The sequence below is a fragment of the Anabrus simplex genome, chromosome 2 (assembly GCF_040414725.1).
Source record: "Anabrus simplex isolate iqAnaSimp1 chromosome 2, ASM4041472v1, whole genome shotgun sequence".
Lineage (NCBI taxonomy): Eukaryota > Metazoa > Arthropoda > Insecta > Orthoptera > Tettigoniidae > Anabrus > Anabrus simplex.
In genome coordinates this window covers 420,511,013-420,531,369 of record NC_090266.1, presented here as the reverse complement: position 1 = coordinate 420,531,369, position 20,357 = coordinate 420,511,013, and the positions used below count along the sequence as shown (strand labels likewise).

General features: G+C 38.7%; 1 protein-coding gene across 1 annotated transcript in view; it reads right to left on the bottom strand.

Annotated features, from left to right (window-relative positions):
- The window catches only part of LOC136863565 (doublesex- and mab-3-related transcription factor 1), a 488,347-nt gene that overhangs the window by 414,655 nt on the left and 53,335 nt on the right, over positions 1-20,357 (bottom strand). The gene's annotated exons all lie outside the window — the stretch shown is intronic.

The following is a 20,357-nucleotide window of genomic DNA, read 5'->3' as shown; positions in this document are numbered from 1 at the left end:
CAGGATAAAGCACATTACCGCACTGATCTATATATCCCTAAAAGTATTCTCAAGAAGGGAAAGAAAGAGATTAGGAAACAATATTCTTCCAAATGGTGTCCAAGTGAAAAAAGAAAAGCATATAGATATAGACAACCTACTGAAAAAGCGATAGAATGGAATAGCAAGAAATGGAGAGCCTCAAATTCTACAAGGACCTCGTCGATGCTTCCAATGAAAATCTACCTGAATTACTGGAAGATGAGCCTGCCTGTGAAAGGAACGAAGTGAATGTGTGCCTGATCTGAGAGTTTAAAACAATGTGAATGTTCTTCGATTGTCAAGATCTATTTGGTGAAACATAACTAATCCAATTAAAACATTATTCTGAAATTTACACTTGTAAAAAGGCTTTTTATTTCTGAAATATTTCATTGCTAACGCAAAATACTTCATTGCAGAGACTCAGTGTCACATTCGTCTACATGACAGAATTTAGAATTGATGATTACTATCATGTTCCAACCAAAACCCTCCATGTCCAAAATAAAATTCACATTTACAGCAAAAATAATAGGTATATGTTTATTTTTCTTTGCTCATATTATTCACAAATCCATTACATATCTCTTGTCCAATATACACACAGAATAAGAACAAATTGTAAAGCAGAGGCAAGTTTTTCTCAATTTCTGAAAATTTTGTCAGTGTGGACTTGGCGGCTTTTGCACCTTATGTCCTCAAGTTCAAAATGTCTAATATATACTGATATGTAGGCAGGTCCTAACGAGAATTTTGTAGCTTTTGAAGAGCACATTGTAAGTCAGAAAGTATTAGACTCTGATCGTAGGACCAAATATTTCATCCAGATTTTCCGTCTAGGTGGCGTATAATAAAGGAATGAGAATATCACCCTGAGGAATTCCATTAGTTACAATACGAGGGCCATGAAGTGCATTGTCATGACGACGGAAATACACTGTTTTTGTGATCAGAAGATTATTCATCCCAGAAATATATATATTGGGGAGGCCTAAAAATCTGAGTTTTGATACTAGTAGAGGAATTATCACACTACCGTATGCCTTAGAAATATCCAAAAATATTGCAAATAAATGCACTTTATTCATGAAACTCCGTTATATATCAGTGGTTAATAGGCTGAGGTTGTCAAATGTACTTTTGGCTTTCCGGAATGCAAACTGCGTCGTTGAAAGGACAACCACCATTCAAGCCGAAGTTTCAAGATCCTTTCAAAAGGTTTAGCGATGCAGGATAGGCCGATAGCATGATGGATCGTTGGGATCCTTCCCTGGTTTCAATAGTTGAACATTTATTTGAGTTGTCCAATCTGTTGGAAAGTCATTTTCCTTCCATATGTCGTTGAAGAGCTGAAGAAGGATCTCTTTTGCGCAACGAGGAAGGTTAGATATCATCAAGCAAACGACTTGATCATACCCTGGAGCTGAGTTGGATGATGATTTCAAGACCAATTCTAATCCACGGACTGTGTCTTGAGATGTAAGAGGGTCTGGACGTCTGCTGATTAGCAGATGGAGAATGTAATCTTTCGAACGATGTGGTCGGTGGAGCGATCAAATCTGCGTAGTCTTCAATCATGTCGCGGAGAGCTAATATTTGTGGAGACTTCTTCTTCATTTTATTAATTGTTGACCATACCTGCGATAACGGGGTATCATTAGGCAACTTTCCGCAGTAGGTTTTCCACGCCGATTTCTTCTGGTTATTTAGGAAACGTTTAACTTGGGCGTCTGTGTACTGAAAACTACTTACTACAAACACTTAACAATCTACACTGCCTATCTACTGTAGTTCACAAGCGAATTTGAAGCAGAACAGTTGCGAAACATTTTATCTGTGGATATGATGTTAGTTTAATATAATCAGCATACGACATATCGATACAAGCTTCCCTTATCATTAACAATGTGGCGAATAACCCAACATCTCATAAACAGGTCTCACTTTCGGGGTACAGCGGCCTGTCGCCATACCATTGTCACCAAGTAATTACGAGAGAGAAACCAGAACGACAAAACAAGTAGTGAAGGAAAATTACTTCCTTTTGGGCGCCATAGATCGAATCAAGAAACAACGGAAGAAAGGACTCAGCTAATGAAAGCGAAGACAAACACGTGTGATTTAATGTCGTAAACAATTATACATCACGTAGAAAAAATACAAGGTACATTTTTAAAAAATTTAGTTATTGTTATTATTTGTCAAGGCACCTGAGCTAAAGTTCACTGTGGCGCAGTACATTATAATATTATAATGGCTACAGAGTACAGTAATGTAAGTTTGTAACATCAAATCAGTGCAACAGTCATGTTTGGTTACGTGAATAAATCGAAGTACTACATATTACACATACGTTAATATCATATAATATGAATACATCATAGAAATATAGTCATATTTATATTATCAGTTTATTATATAAAACCAAACTCGATTGCTGCAGTCGTTTCAGTGCGGCCAGTATCCAGTATTCGGGAGATAGTGCGTTCGAACCACACTGTCGGCAGCCCTGAATATGGTTTTCCATGGTTCCCATTTTCACACCAGGGCTGTACCTTCATTAAGGCCACGGCCGCTTCCTTCCAACTCCTAGCCCTTTCCTGCCCCATCTTCGCCATAAGACCTATCTGTGCCGGTGGAACGTAAAGCAACTTCTAAATATATATGTACCGGTATAACTTGTTGTGTTGATTGATTCTGATGTATAGTGTTGTGCATATTAATTTTTTAGATATTAGCGTTTGGTTTTATATAATTGAATTATATTGTATAAATGTTTCATACTGATACACCTTAAGAGTTAACAAACAAGCAAACAAACAACTAAATATACAAGAAAGGAAATGTTACAGTCAATGTAAAATGTATAAACTCTATAATTTTACTCTGCTTAAGATAGTTCTTTAACTTGGTTTGGAACATTTGTATTGAAGAGGCGTTCTTTATACCTTGTTGCAGTTTATTACAGAGACCAACATAATATTGCCACAATGAATAACTTCCATATTTATTTGAATGGATAACTGTGCAGTGTATATTATTAGCATTACTTGTATTATAATTGTGAAATACTGAATTTGTTTTACATAATTAGGGACCTGAAAAATTAGCATATATTTGTTTCAAAATTTGCATCAATTTTTTCCAAAATTAGGATCTATTTTTCAAAATTAGCTTATATTTACAAAGTTAAAATAATCGCTTCGTATTATTAATTTTAACGATTCCAAGTTTATAAAGTGCAATTATTGTCCTTGGTTCACACAGAATACACATTCATTGTTCAAAGGAAAGCATTTTCAGTACTTCGGCATTGCTTTTTTTACAGAATGCACCGTCTATCTCTAACCACTGTGTTTTAATGAGACTACACGCGCTAGTTATCTACATTATTCGTTGAGGTCCACAACAACTCAAGACAATCTGTCTGAACTGCAGTTAAGGCAAGCATGACATCACATTTTCCCTTTCTTTCATCTGGGTTTGAATTGCATGTTTCAGAGAACAGTAACCAGGCCAGATATCGTTTCGTGAGAGATCTGTTACCCCAAACAATTTCTCAAGCTCATCTAATTTATCAGTGTTATTCAAATAATATTTTTTTTTGATACAAAGCTTGAGAAAATGACACAAAATGGTTATGTGTGGGGTCTTTAGATTTCAATGTGGCTAGCTTGCACTGTGAAGAATGAGCAGCTTTGACAAATATGTCTCTACATGCAGCCCGCTGTAGAGGAGTGAGCTTAATCAAAGCATCATTAGTTGCCGCAGAAAAATTCCCCTCACAAATGAAGGTAAAACTGGCGTCAATGTTATGCAGTTTGGGGTAAAGGAGATGAGAGGTAGGATACACAGACCCTTCAAGTTCAGTAAGGAGGTCAACCAATCCAGCTGCATGATCTGTGACAAAACTTGTGGGAGTGAAGCCTATTCACTTCTCGGTCACTCAGATCAGTCAGGTTCCTAATACACAGTCTTTCATGTCCGACATCTTGAAAAATGTAACATCAGTAAAGTAAACACTCAAATAGAAGGCAGCCTGAAACCAGCTATTCCATCAGGTTATGACAGGTGCAGGAAAAAGCTTTGCTTCCTTTGAAGCACCATACTTCGATGTTAAGAATTGTAAATAATTATATTTACGCTTTCTTGTGTTCAAAAATGCAGACTTTACCATCGCAACCACAGGATTTAAATCTGTCATCACTGCGACCCAACTATTGCCAGCCAAGCTGATCTTATGTGCCCAGCACTGTACATGCATTAAATGATCCCCTATGACCACAATTAATGTTTCATAACACCGGGTCATGTACGGGGCACTGTCACAAACAAACACTTTAACTGCACCATATGGTACACTATAACTGCGCAGAGCTTCTAAAACAACACGAGAGCAGTTAGTAGCATTTCCTACATCAAGAAAGTTCACAGAAACAACGTGCAGCTCTCTTTTCGATCCGGCTGGGACTTGGAATATGACTATAAAAACACAACGGCCTATTCTATCTGTAGTTTCATCACAGAGTATGTTGATGTTCTTTCCCACTAGAGCCTCTGCTGTTCTTTTCCGGTGGTCAGATGCAACTTCTAGAAAGGAAAAGGACCTCAAATTATAACAAAATAATTTAAAATTACTGGAGCAATTGGGTACGGGTAAGATAGTTCGATATGGAAATCGCACTCAAATTCGGTATCCTTCAATTTTGTGCGTGGTTTCGATGTCGTAATACCTAAACCGTACCCGATCAATGAAATAGAAACTTACCGGGTAAATATACTTCACGTAGAGTTCTCACACATGGCAGCTCTTCATTTGAAAACTCAGTAATCCAGGCTCTTAGCTCTTTACTTTCCAGCTTTTCCAGAGGTATATTTGCTTTTGCAAATACTTCAACTTTGCGTTTCGAAAAGTTATCTCTGTAAATTTTTCGAAGTTTTCAACTATCTAACTGTGTAAGCTCGGAAGATTGCTTTCTCTGAGACGTACTTGCAGCAGGGGGTTCGTTATCGCGTCGCTTACCCACGTGTTTTTCAGATTCAACAAGTTTCACAATGCTCTCTATTTTTTCCCCACCCAACTCGGTAATTACAATACTTGCAAAACACTGTCGCTGAATCTGTGGAATATAAACCATCATTTTCATATTGCTGAGCCATTTCGTGCGCAGTTTCTGTCGTGCGCCCCGATCGCTCAACTTTCTACTCTTCACTAGTTTCAATTTTGAACAATAGGAAAACAATGTTGCGTCTATCTCGTTATTTCCGTGACACTCGATTTACATTTCGATAATAATCGATACAGATCTTATTCCCCTTGGTATTCCCATTGTAGATATCGATTAAAGTCAGCAAGCAGCAATCGATCGGCTACTTTTCTTCATCGATCGGAACGGTCGAAAGATTTATGCATCATATTTTGAGTATTTCTGACGATTTGGCCGAAATATATTTTTTTTCACCAGTAAAATAGCACATTTTCGCAGAATTTGCACCAACATCGCATATTCATACTAATTTCGCAATTTGGGTCACAATTCGCATTTTGTCGCACTTCTATTTATGCGTAACAATGATTTTATTCCGCATTAGAATTACCGTAGGCTTGGATTCAGTACAAGATTCAAAAATCTTATTCATCCAAAATGCGATTTGTTTAGGTCCCTATATGTAACGTATTTGAGTATGCAACTTACGACTAATTTTATGCATTTTTTCTGTCTTGGGCTATCAAATGAAAGAACACTGCATGGCCTGTAAAATTGTTCAGTAGGAGTTAACAGAGGCAACTTAAAAAGTATTTTGGTTCTCTTTTATACAGCATAATAACTCTAGCGAGTAATTCTTAATACAACATGACCATAATATATTGATCATATGAGTAATATTGTTTGAATAAATCATAAAAAATTGCATATTTCAATCTGTTTAGCATGCCGATAGCAGGGATCACTTTGTCACATAGATTCGACAAGGTTATTCCACGTTAGTAATGCATCTATAATTAGTCCAAGAAATTTAGCAGCCATTATTCTAGGTATCGACTGTCCAAAACTGTAAATTGTACATCCAAAAATTTAAAGTTTATAAAATAAAATATAACTGGTTTCTGTCAGATTAATTGTAAATCGAGTTTTACAAAACCATATTTCAATTAAATTTGTATCATGCTGCAGATCTTGTACAAATTCTTGAATGTTATCACCTGTAAAGGATACGAGGTGTATGCATGAGTCTTTACCTGTTTCACTAAGAGATGGCGAGAGCGAACAGTACGGAGCGTATGAATTTGACACATACGTCAGTTTGTTCGTCTGACATTAACCTACCAACACATTCAGTCGACGTTTGTGTCTGAAAAAGGACATTTGCGGCACGCATTGCTTTTCTTATTTAATAAAAAAAGAAAAAGGCTGCGGAAAGTCATCGTTTGCTGGTAGAAACCTATGGTGAACACGCTCCAACGATTAGAATATGTGAGACATGGTTTCGATAATTTAAACGTGGTGATTTCAATGCGAAAGACAGTGCGCGCTCTAGACTGAAACTCAACAACAATTGGCACGAGCATTAAATGTGTCACAAGAAACAATCAGCAAATGTTTACGAGCAATGCTGAAGATCAATAAACTCGGTAAATGGGCCCCACACGATTTGAATGAATGGCAAATGGAAAATCGCAAGATCACTTGTGAAATGCTGCTTCAACGTCACGAAAGAAAATCATTTCTGTACCGATCTGTGCCGGGTGACGAAAAATATATTCCTTTTCAAATCTCGAAGCGGAGAAAACCGTGGCTGTCACCTGGCGAAGCCGGTCCTTCAACACCAAGGCCAAATCGCTTCGGCAAGAAGATCATGCTTTGTGTCTGGTGGGACCAGAGCGGCATTGTGTGCTGTGAACACTTGAAGCCCGGGGAAACCGTTAACGCACAACGCTATCGACAAAAAATTATTAATTTAAATCACGCTTTGTTCGAAAGACGACCGGAATGGGCCAGAAGACATGGTAAAGTGATTTTGTTACACGACAATGCGCCGTCTCGCACTGCAAAACCAGTGAAAAGACATCTTGAAACCGCTTGGATGAGACATGCTTCCGCACCCGCCGTACTGCCCCGAGCTGGCGCCATATGACTATCACCTCTTCGCATCAATGGGGCACGCGCTCCCAGAGCAGCACTTCAGCAATTTCGAGGAATTTGGAAAACGGTTCGACGAATGCTTTGCCGCAAAAGAAAGCAGTTTTTCCGGCATGGTATCCGTAACTTACCATAAAAACGGGCAAAAACTTATGCATACGCCTGGTATATTGGTGTCATCATCAAAATGGTATAATCTACTCGTAAGATGTAAGTTACCAATATCGTTAATAAAAATAAGATAATAATAATAATAATAATAATAATAATAATAATAATGATAATAATAATAATACGTAATAAATAATAAATCATAACAATAATAATAGAAAATAAGAAAACACGGAGCCCTGTGGGATACCAACTGAGACAGTTTGGTCATTACTACTGGTTTTCATACAATTGACAAATTGTTCCCTCTCTTATATGAGGAATTAAATGCAAACTCCTTACTTGAAATGTTGCTAATACCTTAGCAGTCTTCGTTACTACTTTTTTTAATTTTCCTATTGTATTGGCAACTTCATTTTCATTCATTTCATTTAATACAAAGAATTGCTCGGTCCTGTTACTTAATTATGAGGTTTATTAAACTGAATATTGCTGACCAAATCTTTCACTATACCAGTGATATAGTCATTGGAGGTTGTAGAAATTGCTTTTAGATTAGTAACTATTTTATCATGTAATTTCAAATGAAATGAAATGAAATGAAATGAAATGAAATGAAATGAAATGGCGTATGGCTTTTAGTGCCGGGAGTGTCCGAGGACATGTTCGCCTCGCCAGGTGCAGGTCTTTCGATTTGATGCCCTTAGGCGACCTGCGCGTCATGATGAGGATGAAATGATGATGAAGACGATACATACACCCAGCCCCGGTGCCAGAGAAATTAACCAATGGTGGTTAAAATTTCCTACCCTGCCGGGAATCGAACCCGGGACCCGTGTGAGCAAAGGCCAGCACGCTAACCATTTAGGCATGGAGACGGACGTTTTAAATGAATATCCTTGTTATTGTTGTTGTTAATATCTCATTTATAACTTTCCACTGATTACATGTGTTTCTTAAGTTATTAATATAGTATCAGTTCTCTAAATATCTCTTAAGTTTAGTAACTTTATTACACGCTAATTTAAAATATTTCTTCAATTGTTGCGATACATAACCGCATCCCATTTTTAATCTAACTTGTTGCCTCTTAATTTTACTGGTGAATAAGTTCTAAAAGTTCAGGACAAAGAGGTCTTGCTGCTTTAATATTTTTCTGCTTATTGTTTTGATATGTAACCCCTGCACTAGCTTTTGTTCCCATAAAAAACCAAACCCCATGGCACTACAGCCCTCGAAGGGCCTTGGCCTACCAAGCGACCGCTGCTCAGCCTGAAGGCCTGCAGATTACGAGGTGTCGTGTGGTCAGCACGACGAATCCTCTCGGCCGTTATGCTTGGCTTTCTAGACCGGCTTTTGTTCCCATACTCAACAATAATATTGTGTTAAATATATTATCACACCAATCGTCTTCCGTAATTATTAATGGATTTTGAACATATACTCATCCACTTTCTTAAATGTTACGAGGTTTCTAGTTATATTAGCCTTGGGTGATATCTCTAAGTGGCCGGTCCTGCTGTATAGGGGTAGCGTGCCTGCCTCTTACCTGGAGTCCCCGGGTTCGAATTCCGGCCATGTCAGGGATTTTTACTTGGAGCTGAGTGCCGGTTCAAGGTTTACTCTGCCTACGGGAGGAGTTGTCTGGCGGTGAAATAGCGGGTCCAGTCTAGAAAGCCAAGGATAACGGCCGAGTGGATTCGTCGTTCTGACCACAAGACATCTCATAATCTGCAGGCCTTCGGGCTGAGCAGCGGTCGCTTGGTAGGACATGGCCCTTCAGAACTGATGCCGCAGAGCTTTTTTATTATAACTCTTAAGTCACAAACCAACACGTTGTGGTCACGATAGTATACACATTACATTTACGGGTCTTACTTATATATGCATGGCTTATGATAGATTTACTGTTATTGGTGATTCTAGTGGGAAAAGTTGTGTTGTAAGCATCCTGATTAAAGGTCCCACAGAGGTTATTTAGATCTGTACTAAGTGGAGTCTGCTGCAATTTATTAATATTATAAGCACCCATAGTAATACATAGATGTTTGCTGTGTTTATTCCAGTCATCTTCTAATGAAGTTACGAAATCTTTAGAATATTGTACATGCTATAACTTTGATACCAATTACCGGTAGTTCAAGTAATAATAAGTTACTATAAATGGAATATCAGGACTATTAACAGACAACATTTCTATTGCTTTACAAGGCTCCTTGATATAAATTACTACTCCTCCTCCTCCTCTTTCACAGATTTGAGAACAAAAATAAGCATCATATCCCCCAAAGTTTTAATATTTCCCTTCTTCCGAAAATAACCATGTTTCAACAATTATTATAATGTCTGGAAATTGTAAATCATTAATTAATATAGAGAAATCACTCCATTTGTTACGAGTAATTTGGGCATTGTTATAAAATATTTGTAAGTTATTTATTCTTTCACTTACTCACGAAAATTTACTAACTGATGTTCAGTAGGTTCCATATCTTTATGAAAATTCGAGAACAGGTAATTGAATTTTATTTCTTGTTATTTTTTTGCGGGGATGTTAAACCTGAAGTACACATATATCATCAATACACCTGATAAGTACACCATTAGAGATGTCATCTTTCCTTACTAAAATGTCTTCCTCCCTAGACCATACATACTTAAAACCTTCCATTCGTAAGTGTTTTATTCGCTTCAGTAATCTTCTTGCTCGTGGAGTCGGGTGATCGTTGATGTACATTGTCTGGTTTGATGTGTTGATGCCAACTGATGAATATGAAAGTAGTCTACTGCCATGAATAACTCTTGTTTCCAACTATTAACAAATTTCACTATTATGAGTATCGGTGGGAACTATTACCCGACGGAGTTATGTGAGCAATATTGATGTGTTGTTTTTCAATTGCACATCCACCAGCTTTACCAATGTTCTCTATTATATTGTAGACATTTTCTCTCTGTACTTCCGGAACACCTTGTTCTTCAACACTGTTCCGCCGTAGATATTGTTCTGTCGCAGTGTCTGACTTGTCTTTGGCATTTTCGAACTCTTGTTGGTTTTCTTTAATGACATGATTGCGCTTAGCTAGCTCTTATCGTAGGTCACTTATAACATTTATGTTAAAATCAATACTCTCCTTTAGTTTAATGATTACTCTGTCCACAAGCCGATCTAACAGACTGTACAAAAAACTTGATTTGGAGAGAACAGCGTTCACTGCAGAGGTAAGATGACAGGTTATGCTGTTGTTATTTTCCCTGCCTCTGTGCGCATAACTTCACACTCACTTATCTTCATATTCCTTGAGCTATTGGCACCACCTTTCCTGTTCGTAAGTTTTTTGTTCGCTTCCGTAATCCTCTTCCCCTTGGAGTTGATGTTCATTTTGTCTGGTTTGATGCGTTGGTGCCAACTGATAAAGATGAAATTCGTCTAATATTCTTACTTCCTGCTATGAATAACTCTCTTTTCCATCTGTTAATAAATTTTACAATCTTAGGTATTGGCTGGGACCTACTCTGCGACGGAATTCCGTAAAAGTAAAGGAACATGCATAATTTGTCTTCTGAAAATCCTATTAAGGGGAAGTGTTAAAGGGGCGAATTTTAAAAAAGACCATATGTACAGTATATCTCAAAAACTTAACATATTACAGAAGTGAAATTTGGTATTTTTAATCTATTAAAAATAAAGTAACACGTATTTTTTGTTTTCGAAAAATAAATATTAAGGGGGGTAAAATGGCTGAAAAGAGGATTGAATTATTTTGTTTATTAGGATACTGGTATCTCCAAAACTGAAGATATTATAGACGTGAAAGGTGGTATGTGCAATGTCCTTTAAAATAAATAAACACTTACTTTTCTCGGAAAATTCACTTAAGGGATTGTAAAAGGGACTGAATACGGGGTGAAAACAGACGTGAAAATTTGTATTCTTAATCTTGTTTGAAAATAAAGAAATGGTAATTTTAATATCTTTTAAAAATAAAGCAAGACGTTTTTTCGAGGGAAAAAACACTTAAAGGGTGAGGGTTGTCAAAAGGACTGAAATGGGTTTGAATTATTTTTATGAGGATATTTACATCTGTAAACTGAAGATGTTACAGGCATGAAAATTTGTATTAGGAATCTACTTTAAAAATAAACACGTAATCTTTTGTTTTCGGAAAATCCAATTAAGGATAGGGGGATAAATGAATTGAAAAGTGATTTGAATTCCTTGTTTGAAGATAATTATATCTTCAAAAGGAAGGATGTTACGGACGAGAAAACTGGTATTTGGAATCTCCTTTAAAAGTAATGACACACGTATTTTGTGGCAGGGGAGGGAGGGCGGTTTGAATCAACTTAAGGAGGTGTAAAATTAGTAGAATTCTTTATATGAGGATACAAATAAGAAGTGGACTTTAAACAATACACCCATAAGGGGGTTTTGACTGGGGGTTTGGGTGAGGAATTATGACAAAAATACGCATTCATATGAAACCGCTTGAATTATGAAGTTAACATTTCAAATGATACAATAGGTGTTAAATAAGGGAAGGTTTGAAACAAATTTAACCCCCCGGAGTGTTAAATGGGGGTTAAGATCCGAAAACAAATATATTCATTCCTTCATCCCAAACGGTTTACCGTATGAAGAAAAAACTCCAAATAACGGTATATATTTTAAATCCTAGGTGTGAATTAGGAAATATTTTTTAACGTTCCATCCAAAAAGTGTTAAATGAGGTTAGCTCCGTAAACAAAATTTTTCATTCTTCCAAAACCGTTTGACGTACAAAGTTGTAATTTCAAGAGATAGGTATTCTTTTATGTCCTAGGTGTAAATATCGTATACTTCAAAATATTTCTCCCCTAAGGTGATTAGGTGATTGTTGGCATTCAGAAACACAATATCCACTCTTCCGAAACTGTTTCAGGCACAAACTTAATTTATTTACGAAGGGTGGTCTTCTATAACCCAGATGTTAATAAATATTTAAAAACATTCACCCCTTAATAAATTATGCATTCCTCCGTTACTGTTGGACGTATAAAATCATAATTTCAGAGGTTGGTCGCTTTTAGTCATAAAACTTAAGTAAGATAGGGTTTTAAACATTCAAATTCTTCCGTATGGGGTTCAAATGAGTGTTAGATCAGAAAATAAATAATATTTCCCCAAAACCGTTTGACGTACGAACTGAGGGCGTATTTTACACGCTCAGGTGACAGTGGACACTCGAAAATGTAAAACTTTGAATAATAACTTTCAGTTTAAAACCGTAGCGAAGCACGAGTATCTTGCTAGTATATGGATACAGAGGAACCTAAAAGCACCGAAATAGTGCAACGGTACTCGCTTAAAAGTAAGGGCGTTACGCAGGAATATCCGGTATAAGTTACGCTGAATTTTAACAGATACTGGAAGGGGTGAAACTGTTTCCGCATATTACTAACTCTCAAGTCAGGTCCTATAATTCTTTTCCTGTCAGTGCACCAGGTGGTAACACTCCAAATATTGGTTATACCGAGGCTCTCCTATAGAAAGTTATCCCTTCCACTAACAGAACGAATATCTTTAAGGTTCTCAGAAGCACCCACTACGTATTTCACACCTTCTACACTTTTCTCCCTTTTAGGCTGATAGTTTACTTACAAATGAGCCTGTCCTTTTACAGATAGATCACCATATTCATACTTTCACTCCAGCCACGAAACAGATTGGAGTTTTCCATTTATCTGAACCACCTACATGGTCGACCTGTCGAAAACAGGTACGATAGCTTGTGTAAACTCTGAGTGGCCAAATGTCCCATTCAAAATGTGCTGTGTATGGTCCCTGAGGGTTGTGGCTAGCTGCGGCGTAGCTGAGCAGTCTGTCACAGACACCAGTGTCGTGAAGATGGCAACACGTCGCGAATTAACCGACTTTGAACGTTGGATGATCATCGGCGCACGGTACATGGGTCATAGCATTGCGGAGATTACACACGAATTCGGGTTTCCGAGGTCAACAATGTGGAGGGTGGATCTTCAATATCACAGAGAGAATGTTACCACCCACGTAAACCGCCCTACGGGAAGGCCACATGTGTTTATCGAACGGACACCACGTTGCCTCGGCAGAATCATACTAGGCGCTCGATGGTCTACAGTGAGTCAAATCAACGCCCAATTGAATGTCGCGAGTCAGGAACCCATTTCTACTAGGATTGTAAGGAAGCAACTGCACCGCATAAGCTTCACTATCCGACGACCCACTCGTGTCCCTTTCCCGACACCTTGACACAGAGCTCAACGACGTGTATGGGCCCGCGAATTTCGGCAACGGACCATGGAACAGTGGCGCGGTGTGTGGTATGGTTCAATGAATCCCGGTTTCAGTTGTATCATGCCGATGGTGCGTGAGTGTGTGGCGTATGCCCCATGAAGCTATAGATCCCGCGTGTCAACAAGGTTGTGTCCTGGCGGGAGGTGGCTCAGTTCTGGTTAGGGTGGCGTTCCCATGGTCGCAATTAGGCCCCATTATCTGGCTGCAGGGAGCGCTGACTGGTGCACGATATGTGGGCATTCTTTCAGACCATATGAATCCCTTTCTTGCCCTAGAGTAACCTGATAGATATTCCAGGTTTCAACAGGACAATGCGCCATAACACCGCTCTGTAGTGGCACGCAGGTGGTTGAAGGAGCACTCCAGTGAAGTTACGACCATGGAGTGTCGTAATTAATTGTTTTAAGATAATATGGAGTGTCCCTCCAGATCCCGTGATCTTAATCCAATCGAGAATTTGTGGGATGGTGTCGATGCTGGTGTACGCTCCATGAAGCCCGCACTAACTACACATGACCATATTGTGGGTAGCAGTGCAAGATCCGTGGTTCCAGATCCCTCCAGAACGATTCCAACACCTTGTAGAGTGGATACCTCGCGCTACTGCTGCCGTTTTGACGACTCACAAAGGAGCAGCTCGTTATTAACATCACATTCAGTGTCTTCCCACGAATTTGGCCGCGCAGTGTATATAGACTAAGAACTTTTCTTCGTCTATCATGTTTTAAACAGCCTGCTATAAATTCTTCCAGAGTACATACAGGTGACTTGTATGAATGAGAGAATGATGTGAGAGTGAAATAAGATATTTAACGGACGAAAAAGTACTAAATGGCGGCAGGTAACCTATTTCTCTCAGTAAACGCCAACATGTCGATCAGAGCGGCCAATTCAAGAAGTAGCAGCGCACTTGCAAGAGATGCTAAAAGATTACGTTGAGATTAATACTTCCATTTCGGTGATTCGAGAAATATGTAAATATTTAATCCACTGATCTAACGTTAATCTGCTCATAATTTTGTGCACTAATCAGAAACAAGCGATTCTGGCGTTAATCTGAATAATACTGACAAGGGAACTGGCCATACTGTCATATCGAAATCGACAATGAAATTTCGCAGAGACCATGAGTAGACCCATAAAATAGCGACGTGCAAAATTTTAGCTGCCATTTCGAAGTGGAAGGTTTCGAAATCTTGATACAAAATCCGTGTGACAACGCAGCTTATTGGACAACCCTTGCTTATTGCTGGCTCGCGCGGCGCACAGCGGAGCGGAGTTGCAGTTGTGCTGGAGAGAGAGAGAGAGAGAGAATGAGAGAACAAAGTGGTAGGCTGCCACGTGCCAAGGTCACTTTATTGTTACGGAACGAATGTGAAACAAAAACGAGGTGCGTTAATCGCATGATAAAAACACAAATATTTTTGGCACCATGCGCAACGAGTATGCACTTTGAGGCCACATCCTGTTACCTGGAGGAATGTCTTCATGACAGACCTTATCACTATAAGTAGTCCAGGAATCCAGCAGTAGCAAACATTTCTCTTCCGCAAATGGAAAGAAAGATTCTTTAAATCAATACTTCAATTACTTTTTCCCCATTTCCCCTGATTTTGTGGCTGTTACAATTATATTTCTGGCATGAAACATTTCTTTGGAAACTCTCGGACCGAAAGTTGCCTCCTGCAGTACAATGAACAGCCTAATTTCAGGAAAAGAGTACCGGCCATACTAATTGTAGGCATAATTGTGTACGAATGGGTGAGAGCACTAACTGACTGAGCAACGGTTTCTGTACGTTTCTCACCACAAACGATAGAGTCCTTTTCGCTTTCATGTCGCGCACGAAACCACTCTGATCAGTATTGTATAGTGAAGAAAGGGTGTAGTCTAAAAATCGTTCTGTAGCCGCTTGCACAAAAATCTTTGCGACTTTATCTTCTTCGTCTTCTTCTTGCAGGTACGTACGGGATAGAAATTTCGTATTTTTTCTACATTTTATTCTGTACTTTTTTAAAACGACTCAACCAACTAGCACATGCGCTGAAATTAGTTCGCCCCATTGGAATCTCTCCTGAAATTTCCAAGGCCCACAGCCGCAGGTCTTCATCGCGTACATTCCGCTTCAGTCTTCTTGCTTCTGTGTAGCGAAAAAGTAAATTTTGTTTGCATCAGTTTCCTGTGCTCAATGGGGCTTACTGATGTAGATTCTAACTGGCCTTCCACCTATACAGTTGTCGTAGTGACGTCACCTTACGGCAACTTTTGCGAACAGTGGTAATGGAAACCGCTTCTTACCCACTTTTCTAACCATAAATTTACAGTTTTTCTGTTGTACACAAGATATACAGTTTGTTTCACTTTCTTCTGTGCACTGGAAGCATAGCTTGAACAAGTAGATTTGCTAGGTGACTGCGGTGTCTCTTCACTGAATTGACGGGAATCGGACTCGGGGCTCAAAATCGGATCCGTAACACATCTTGCTCCTGGCAATGGTTTTCTGCCGTCTCTTTCAGATAATGCAGACGCACCATCACTTTCACTGTCACTATTTCTTTCCAGATACGGCTCCGAGACGATGCTGTCACCCATGGGATGATTTTCAATTAGTTCGATCACATGTCGCCCCATCTCCCTTTCCTCCGAAATTATTTCGCGGGAAGAGGAGAAATCTTTTTCACGGAAATAACGTAAAGCATACCCTAGAACATTAGCCGGATTCACGACTGCTCTTTCAAAGGAGCATGTGTCAATTGGCTAGCGCAGAAAGCTCAAGGTAACCAGGTCGCTTCAGCTGGTCACCAGGGCTGTCCGCATCGAGCTATAAGGTAACGCGTGCAATTCTATTACGCATTTTTGTATCGATTTCATGACCTTACAGACTGAAATGGCAGCTGAGTTTTTGTACATTGCATTCTTATGGATCCCTCATCCTCTCTAGCAAATTTCATTGTCGATTTCGATATGACAGTATGGACAGTTCCCTTGTGAGCACATAACAACCATAAAACTGTAATTGTATGTCTGACATAGAATGAATTTAAATCTGCAGGCTTCTCTGTGTTCCCCTTTTCTCGTAAACTCACGAGCATATGTGACCGTGTGACTCTCAGCGGAGTACGTGTGGTGAATAATAATAATAATAATAATAATAATAATAATAATAATAATAATAATAATAATAATAACAATAACAATAATAATAATAATAATAATAATAATAATAATAATAATAATAATAATACCGAGCGTGTTGGCCATGCTGGTAGGGTGGAGCAGCTGTGAACTTGCATTCATGAGATAGTGGGTTCGTATCCCAGCGTCGGCAGACCTGATGATTATTTTCTGTGGTTTCCCATTTTCACACCAGGCAAATTCTGGAACTGTACCTTAATATTAAGGCCACGGACACTACCTTCTCAATCCCTTCCCTTTACCATCCTTCCGTCGTCGAAAACCTTCGATGTGCTAGTTTGACGTTAAACAAGTATAATAATAATAATAATAATAATAATAATAATAATAATAATAATAATAATAATAATAATAATAATACCTGAGGTACACCCGCCCCGTGCATTTAAAACAAGCGCCTTATAGAAGGTTATCTGTGACATAAGCTCTTTGGGGCGAGGATGAACAATTTATTTTCAAAGTAATTCTGTGTGTCAAGGTTTCCTAAACTGAATTATTTAATGATTGTTTTTGGAATTCTAAGAATATCAGCACTTCTATCTCTTCCCGCCAGCTTAAAATTGTAGCCAATAGGAAATTTTGTACATTTATTTAACCAATCAGAGTTTTTTTATATTTATTTGATTGTCCAATGGAAATTGTGTGTGTGTCAGGGCTTCGGCCCAAGCAAATCTGGAACCTTCCTTTCCGCTTTAAAAGCTGGGTCATTTCGGGCCATGTGGTCTTTTCGATCGCTTCAGTCAAAAGGTTTAGTGTGTGTTCGTAGCGGAAGCAGGGGAAGGGCTACCTCGTACATCGCCGAAACGTCCACCAGCTCAAGGTAATGGTAGACTCCGTGTAATCATGTAACAGTCTCTGAAAGATAGTTCGAGGGGAATGTTTCAAGTTTCTTTCGTAATGTAACTTCTATTTCTCAATATAAGTTCTCAGACAAGTCTAAAGAACTTAACCGAACTTAGGGAATAAAGAGTGAGAACCCTCTTGTATTCTCTTTCAACTTGATATCGAGGTGACTATGATTTTGTAACCTTTAAAATCTACCTCTTAATTTTGTAAATTAAAATTCTTCCTTCCATCTAGTCACCTCCGTAGTATAGGCTTTGCCTCTGTAACGTCGGGCCATAAGCTCACATGGGGGTTTTAAGTGTTTTCATGTGAATTTTGAGGCGTGTCTGTGTTCGCCTCCTAACATTTTATTTTCGGTCAGTAACTTTAATCTTTTGTTTTTATATAAGGCCACGTAGAATGGGTACTTGTTACCACTGTTAATGTCAACTTCTATTATTTTGAAGGTAAATCAGACTGTTCAGCAGATAAGAGAGTGAATACTGTTTAGTTTTAGTAAAATGTAGATTGTGCTCTTAGAGGCCTGAACTTGTAAATTTTAGAGAATATTCCCCTAGTGAGTAATTGTGTGGAGCAAGTCGCTCCTTCTACTGATGTAAAATTTGGAGCTCCGTCTCCTTGAGTATGTATTGAAGGGAGCAATGGTGCTCTTTTTAAATTTGTAATACCGAGCTCGATAGTTGCAGTCGCTTAAGTGCGGCCAATATCCAGTATTCGGGAGATAGTGGGTTCGAACCCCACTGTCGGCAGCCCTGAAGATGGTTTCCGTGGTTTCCCACTTTCACACCAGGCAAATGCTGGGGCTGTACCTTAATTGAGGCCACGGCCGATTCCTTCCCACTCCTAGCCCTTTCCCGTCCCATCGTTGCTATAAGACCTATCTGTGTCGGTGCGACGTAAAGCCAATAGCAAATAAATTTGTAACGGGGGAGCTTCAACCTCATGTAGTTAAATTGTTGTTATCTGATTATTATGGATTTTCTTATACTGTTTCTTGAGCTCACGAGCTAGACCTTTGTACCTGATTATTTGTTATTTGCTTAGCAAAGTGTAAAGTTTGAAAAGAAACAGAAAGACCTAGGGAAGAATTGTAATCACAAAATTTAAAGTTTTAAATTAATCTTCCATCTTTTCTATATCCACCCATTCATGCCCGCACCTTCTTTCACCGCTGTCCACCATGGTGTCTCCGTAATAATAATAATAATAATAATAATAATAATAATAATAATAATAATAATATAATCGCTCGGAAGTCTGTTTTGAACCGCACCATCGGCAGCCTTGGATAAGGTTTTACGTGGTTTCCTATTTTACCCCAGGTATATGCCGAGGCTGTACGTTAATTAAGGCCACGCAGGAGCAAAATCTTCGCGAAAAGTAAAAAATTCTTACTGTTTATTTCTTTGACACGGCAGAAACCTGTACCATGGAGCTATATTAAAAATGTATTTACTAAAAGCATTAAAGAATAATGATTGTAATTGGAGGGATCTGTTGAAATAAGAGACGTGCTATATAAATTCGAGGCGGGAAATTATACTTTCACTGTACATTTTAACCCGTAATTGTCTGCTTTCAGCTTTCCTTCTCGTCTTATGCGGAATACACATTGCATTGATTTTAAGGTAAGTGTGTGATTGAGCATTTAATGCTGTAATTATTTTATGAATAGCAGCAGTAGTGGCGATTGGGATTTAGAAGTAGGGGGCAAAAATGTACCCGATTTCGTGGGATATAGCTGGGGAGGAGGGGGGTTATACATAAAAACTGACGAAAAACCCACAAAAAAAGGTAAGCTTTTATGCTCTCTGAGCGAATTTAGACACAGAGATAAAAGTCGACAGGCTACCAACTTAAATGAGGTAATAACAGTTTTGTGATATTTTGATGATGATGATGCTTGTTGTTTAAAGGGGCCTAACATCGAGGTCATCGGCCCCGTGATATTTTGATTCGATACTATACAATAAAATGTTCACCAAAGGAACAGTAACCATAAATGTATTACAATTTAAAATAAGTAAGGCGTGATTATACAATTAAAAATCATTCAGTATTTGACTACTCATTATGAAACTAACAGACACTAAAGAGACTGCAGACTGTCGAATGCGCGCGGCAGGCAGGTGAATCATATCTCATATCTCATATAAACTTGGCTAAAGACTGTACTCCTGCTATCCTTTCTCACAGCACATGCAAAGTGTCCACTACTTGTTGTGGCGCTATGCAAATCAGTTAGCCTCGAAGAACGAAATTTTATGCATATTTCCGCTAATATTTTTTTAATAATTAAAGAAAATAAATATTTGATAAGACAACAGGGCTTGTACAAGTTGTTTGTTTTAATAATTCCCACAATTCCTTGTTTCAGACAGCTACAGTGTAACACAAATATAATGTTTTCTCCACAAAGTGGTCTGCCACCCTTCCCCCCCCCCCCCCAATCTAGACTACTGAATATCAGTATGTGAGCTGTGAAATAAGCTAATGAATTTGCTATGAAATGCCTTGCAGACTGACACACCCACTTAGCCCATCTTGTCCGACTCCTTGGCTGAATTGTTAGCGTAGAGGCCTTCGGTTCAGAGGACCCCGGGTTCGATTCACAGCAGGGTCGGAGATTTTAATCTTAAGCTATTACTTCCCTTGGCTCGGGGCTGGGTGTTAGTGATGTCGCCAAACTCGTTGCCTCTCATACACCACACACAACACTACACTCC